Source organism: Sinocyclocheilus grahami, unplaced genomic scaffold (genome assembly GCF_001515645.1).
Source record: "Sinocyclocheilus grahami isolate Dianchi unplaced genomic scaffold, SAMN03320097.WGS_v1.1 scaffold1385.1, whole genome shotgun sequence".
NCBI classification, from domain to species: domain Eukaryota; kingdom Metazoa; phylum Chordata; class Actinopteri; order Cypriniformes; family Cyprinidae; genus Sinocyclocheilus; species Sinocyclocheilus grahami.
The window spans coordinates 124688-131242 of NW_015506564.1; the positions used below are offsets into that span (position 1 = coordinate 124688).

A 6555-nucleotide genomic window follows, 5' to 3' on the forward strand; every position below is an offset into this window, starting at 1 on the left:
ACTGTGTGACACTATGTGTTTGTGTGTGTACAAGGGGAGAGAGAAGCAGAGTAAAAGAGGCAGAGGGGGTAAACATGGACCTGGGAAACTTGCCTAATTCCTGCCTGTCTCACAGTGAGTTTGCTAAATGAATGTCTAATTTGCAGTGGAGCAGAGAATAGAACATGCTGTGCCTTTCAATGAAAACACAGCCATCTCAATACAGAGATAACAGAGATGCAACAACAGGCTGAAGATGGTCTAAGAGCTAACTGGTACACTGATAAATGTTGAATTTATGCTCAGATGACGTTCCTGTTACAGAGGAGGCTCCCGTACTGCCTCCTCTGCGCCACCAGAGGGAACCATCTCCTGAATATTAACCATCCCTTATTCTGACTCCAACTCCCATCATCCCTCATACCTGGGACTGATCACTCACACCTGCACCTCATTACCCACACACATTTAAGCCGCACTCACACACAGACTCTTTGCAAAAGTCTTGATTTGCCTGGCTGTCATTTCTGAGCTTTCTACCCGTGTTTGTTTTCATTGTGTTTGACCTTGGCCTGTTTCCTGATCTCCTGATTGTTCTCTGCCTGCCCCTACTCGGATTGTTCTCCTGGACTGTGTTTGCTAGCTGCCTGCCCTGATCTCTCGCCTGTGTCACGACTCTGTCTCTTGCCTAGCCTCTGCTGTATTGTCTTACCGGTATTCGACCTCTGTATTGTCTGACTATCCCAATAAAGCTGCGAATGGATCTAAACCCTTCTGATGTGTCGCAACAGTTCCAAACCTACATGATTTATTTATTTTTTGTCCATGGAGATTTTGAGGAAAATGTCCAGACTGCAGTTTTTATACAACAAGACCCAAGCTGTACTATAAAAAAGCCATATAAACATCAAATCATAAGGAGGAGAAAAAGTATTTTTTAGAAACGGATTCAAATATCATCACACATTTGGTAAGAACTATGGATGAAAGCAGAATTAAAATGTTTACAATAGATAGATAGATAGATAGAGTCATGTGAAAATGTTAGAACACCCTATCGAATTCCATGATTTCTGTATCAGGACATAATAAAAAAAAAGTATCTAGTCCTTGGCAGGTCTTAAAAATTGGAAAATAAAACCTCAGATGAACAACAACACATGACATATCACACCATGTCATTATTTATTTAACAAAATAAAGCCAAAATGGAAAAGCCATGTGTGACAAACTTAGGACACCCTATGATTCAGTTGCCTGTAGATTCACTTTTAGCAGCGATAACTTTAAGTAATAATTTTCTGTATGATTTTATCAGTCTCTCACATCGTTCTGGAGGAATTTTGGCCCACTCTTCTTTACAACGTTGCTCCAGTTTATTGAGTTTTGTGGGCATTTGTTTATGCACAGCTCTCGCCACAGCATTTCAGTCAGGATGAGGTCTGGACTTTGACTGGGCTGCTGTAACCTCTTGATTAGTTTTTTTCAGCTGCTCTGTTTGCTGGTGTGCTTGGGATCATTCTCCTTATGCATGATCCAATTGTGGCCCAACTTTAGCTGATGGACGGATGGCCTCAAATTTGACTCTAGAATAGTTCATGGTCAGTTCAGTGACTGAGGTGCCCAGGTCCTGTGGCTACAAAACAAGCCCAAAATCATCAGCCCTCCACCAGTATTTGTGACTTTTGGTATGAGGTGTTTGTGCTGATATGCTCTTTAGGTTTTCACCAAACATGGCACTGTGCATTATGGCCAAACATTTCCACTTTGGTCTCTTCTGTTCAAAGAGTGTTGTTGCAGAAGTCTTATGGTTTGTTCAGATGCAACTCAGATGCTATCCCGCCATGTTCTTTTTAGAGAGAAGAGGCTTTCTTCTGGCAACACTTCCAAACATGCCATACTTGTCCCATATTTGTCTAATTGTACTGTCATGAACTTTATCATTTAACATGTTAACTGAGGCCTGTAGAGTCAGCGGTGAAGTTCTTGGGTTGTCTGCCATTTCTCTGAGCGTTACACGGTATGATCTTGGGGTGAATTTGCTGGGACATCCATTTCTGGGAGGATTGGTGTCTGTTTTGAATGTCTTCCATTTGTGAATAAACTTCCTCACTGTGGAGGAATGATGGACTTCAAATTATTTGGAAATGGCCGTATTACTCTTCCCAGATTGATAGCAGCAACAATTGCTTCTCTAAGATCATTGCTGATGTCTTTCCTCTTTGGCATTATGTTAACACACACCTGAAGGATCCAGTCCAGCAAACTGCCAAAACTTCTGCTTTTATTTACCACTAAATATTGTAGAAACTTAATTTTCTGTAAAGTTGCTTTTTCAAAGATTTGTATCGTGAAAAGCGCTATACAAATAAACTTGAATTGAATTGAATTATGGAGGTGCTCACACTTGCTGATAATCAAAGGCATTTCATTAGCAGTGTCTGACTGTTACTTACCCTCTTAATTCCTATGTTAATAGTAAGGGTGTTCTAACCTTGTCACACATGGTTTTCCATTCTGTTTTTTTTTATGAATTTCATTTAAATAGATTTGTTGACCTGTATGGTGAAGCTGTTCCAATGTAGGGAATTCAAATCCAATTGCAATCTAAACAACAATCCTTTAGGAGCTAATAAACACATTTATTTTTTGAGTCTGTTTTCTATTCAAACACAGACAACAAAAGCAACCTGCACACTGATGTGTATTCTTGTTAGATTCTTTTTTTAATTTATTATGCGAATAAATCTGCTCAAATGTCTAGGGCCGCATTTTGAAATGTGCTTTGAAGACCTTTGTTAGACATCTAGCTTAAAAAGTCTCATAATTTGCCTCCAATATCCACAGTGCATTTGCCTCTGATGCCACATGCCACTGAACCTGCACATCAAGAAGACAAACATTCCCTAAATACAATACAGTTAAACATTAATAATACTATACACTTGTGAAGTGTTGGCCAACAGTGTTATTTTAGTATTAATTATGTAGAATTATAGTATTTATTAATATTTTTTTAATTTTTAGTTTTTATTTGAATTCTAATTTAATTTTGAGTATTTTTATGTGCTTGTCATTTATTTATTTATTTACTTACTTACTATTTAGCTTTAATTTATTTTTCAGTTCAGGTATTTTGCCCAGATTTTTGCATTTACAGTCTGGAGAAGTTGACACCAGTTGCAAAAACAGATCTTTTTTTGCTTCAAACTATGATATCATCTAGTTGGAGGATATTGAACATGTTTGATGTTTTGAGGCGATTTTAAAACACTTTTGTTTTTATTTGTCACATGTCTCCTAGCAACAGGGCACGTGTTTCTGTGTAGTTCTGGTAGTTTGGGATCCTCAATCGGCAAGTATATGATGCCTAATGTTTTAAAATCTGCAAAGATTTTAAAAGTCATGTAGTGTATTCCAGTCTTTAAAGTTATTTTAATTTCAGTTAGCTGTCAAGGTAACATTTCTATTTTTTGTTTACGTTTTTAAGTTTTTATCTAGTATTTATATTTCATTTAGTTTTTAGCTTTTATTTTAATTAAAATCAATATTTAATAGTTTTAGTTCCCTTTCAGTCAGTCACGTTCGACGTTACGTCAGTCGTGACTGACGAATTGGGATCTCGCCCGAGAGCCCAATCACCTTCAAGTGTTAACTAAACAAGCCAATGACAGTTGGCGTGCGTGTTTCGCCACGCGCACCCCGCCCCGCAGCGCGGGTATAAAAGGAGAGCACGTGCAAACTCACATCAGCTTTTCGCTTCAGAGCCGAGCCTTTCAAGACGAATCTCCGTGAGTGTTTGCAGAAAACAGCTGGTATTGGTGTCACGGCGTGTCAGCGGGGGTTGCCATCCAGGCTGCTAGAAATCGGCAGGGCTGCAGCTTCCATTCTGCGGTCTCGCCGCGACCTCCCCTGGGCGTTTCAGCGCTCTCTCTAAAAGAATGTTTTTCCTTTCAAAAAAAGAGCAATTTCTAAAAGAGCTTCACGAGCGACGGGCATCTTTTTAAAGATGGCTTCCCGCTCGTGCGTTTCTGGATGTGGTCGCTTCCTGGCTTCATCTGATGGTCATGATCGCTGAGTCTCGTGCCTGGGCTTACAGCACGCTGAAGCAACGCTCATGGATGAGTCATGTTCTCAGTGCGGGAACATGACCATCGCGACGTTGCGGTCTAGATACCTCCTCATTAAACGGGGGGGGTATCCCCCTTGCCATGCCCCGCTCTAGCTCCTCCGGTTCTCGGAGGACTACTTCGGTTCATGGTCAGGGAGACCTGAGGATCACGGTGAGAGCTTCCCCGTCGAGTATGTCTCCGCGGGCCTCTCATTTCTCTGGCATGTCGCACCATCTGGTGTTCCCGGACGAGTGTGCTGGGTCCTCGGACAGGGCGGGGTCCAGCATCTTGTGCGGAGTGTAGCGTCTGCGTAGAATCATGCATGATCTTTGGGTTTTTATGGCTTAAGAGACCCTTTTAGCTTTTGACATTTGCATATAAATTACAGTTCTGGTCAGAGACTTTACGTTTGTATGAGGGTTTAAATTGCCAAATGGTTCCTCGCCATCAAGGAGATTCTAACCAGTCCCCCCCCCACTATCATCTCCCCCATCTGACTTCAAACACTGTCCAAAGAGCTGTAAATGACCCCGATGGGCCTGACTGGCCAAGCAAACTAACAAACACACACACACACAAACACATAAAGACCGTTACTCTATTATACTCTACAAATATATCTGGTATATTGCATGTGTTGTTTGTACGTTTCCCTATTAGATTAGCTGAGTTACCACTCGTTATTTGTATTAGTTAAAGCCCTAAACACTGATCTTCAGGTGTATGTATGTATATTTGGTTTAATCTATTCTAAATGTTTGTTTCTTGGTATCAATATTATCTACTTTTTATTCCTCAAACAATGATGTACAGTATGTGATTGTGAAACGCATCATACGATTTATACTATATTTTGGGTTAAAACGGCAGCAATTCCAGACCGGCCATAAAACATGCAAATGGGCCATAAAGGTAAACAAAGGAAACTTCTCCCGCTCAAAATTCAGGCCTCTGATTGGCCATTCCACCCAAAAGGTGGGTGTGGGTAGGAACTCTCAAAAGCGATTAGCCCGAAATAATCTTTGCTCAGAAACCCTCTTCGTTTGAGACAACACCTTTCCAAGACTCTCAAGATCTTCCTCTTGAGTTTTATTTTCCGGCAGTTTTTATCTTCAAGTAACGTTAGTCGCTGTGGACTTTTCCTTCATCAGAAGAACCAGAAGTAAAAACTTCCAGCTGACTCCTCACGAACTCATCAAAAGACCTCCTGTGTCTACCGCATCAGGATTCTTTGTCAGCAATCGAAACCAATGCAAGTAACCGCTTAAAATTATTTAGATGCGTGTTTAAGTTTCAGCCCCTTTTTAAGGTGATTTTTGGATTCTTTGATGATTTTCAAAGGTTGTGGTTAAGTGATGTGAAATACTGCCATTCTTTTTCTATTCTCTCTCTTTTCCTTACTTTGTTTCATTCTGTGTATATAGAAGTGTTTTGCTTAGTTATGTTAGATGTAGTTTCATTTATTAAATCCCTTATATTCACAATGGATTGTCTCTGTTTGCTGCTCACAATTCGAAGTCAATGAATGTGTGAACCCTTGCTACATTTTGCTAAATTACTGCTAGCACTGCACAAAGAAGGACAGTTTATTCTTCCTCGGCCAGGAAAATAATAGTTCCTTGAATCGATAAATGATTATATTGTCTGCTCGGTGGACGGACAGATCAAATAATTGTAATATTGATTCTGCTACAGTTAATTCGAAGATATAATCTAAATATTTATTATTGATCATAACCAGTTATAGTTAGTCATAAATATTTCCCTTTTTAGAGCTAATAAAAAACCCTACAAGAGCACAGACGGATGACAGGATGTCGATCGCTGCATCGGAGGGTGAGCTAGGCTCTGGAGATGAGGATTCGGCTGCACTGCCTCCGTCAGGAAGAGTGGCATTGCCCGAGTCAGATCCAGAGATGACCACTATGCTTTCCCGGGCTGCCGAGAGTGTCGGGCTGCACTGGAGGTCTCCTCCTTCTCCCGAATGCTCGAGGCTGGATGATTGGTTCCTGGGGGCGCAGGCCGGGCATCGGCAGCCGCCTCCGGTTCCATTCTTCCCGGAAGTGCATGAGGAGGTTACTAAGTCTTGGAAGGCACCTTTTTCTGCCCGAAACAGACTTGGTGCCTCCTCCGTCCTCACCACCCTCGACGGTGGGGCGGCCCAAGGGTATGTGGACATACTCCCAGTCGAGCGCGCTATTGCTATGCAGCTCTGCCCGCAAAGCGCCGCCGTCTGGAGAGGTAGTCCACGCCTTCCGTCCAGGGCCTGTAAGTTCTCGTCCATGCTGACAGCTAAGGCTTACAGTGATGCTGGACAGGCCGCTTGCGCCCTGCATGCCATGGCCCTCCTGCAAGTCCACCAGGCCAAGGCGTTGAAGCAGTTGCACGAGGATGGTGCTGACCCAGGTGTGCTGCAGGAACTGCGCACGGCGACGGACCTCGCGCTTAGGGCGACGAAAGTCAC

At 42.1% G+C, this 6555-nt stretch overlaps 1 protein-coding gene across 1 annotated transcript in view; it reads right to left on the reverse strand.

Annotated features, from left to right (window-relative positions):
* Nucleotides 1-2847: 2847 nt before the first annotated feature.
* The window catches only part of LOC107569835 (spermatogenesis-associated protein 4-like), a 16421-nt gene continuing 12713 nt past the window's right edge, over nucleotides 2848-6555 (reverse strand). Inside the window, exon 6 of the mRNA XM_016255989.1 lies at nucleotides 2848-2859. The gene's annotated coding sequence lies outside the window, so the exon portion shown is untranslated. The remainder of the gene's footprint in view (nucleotides 2860-6555) is intronic.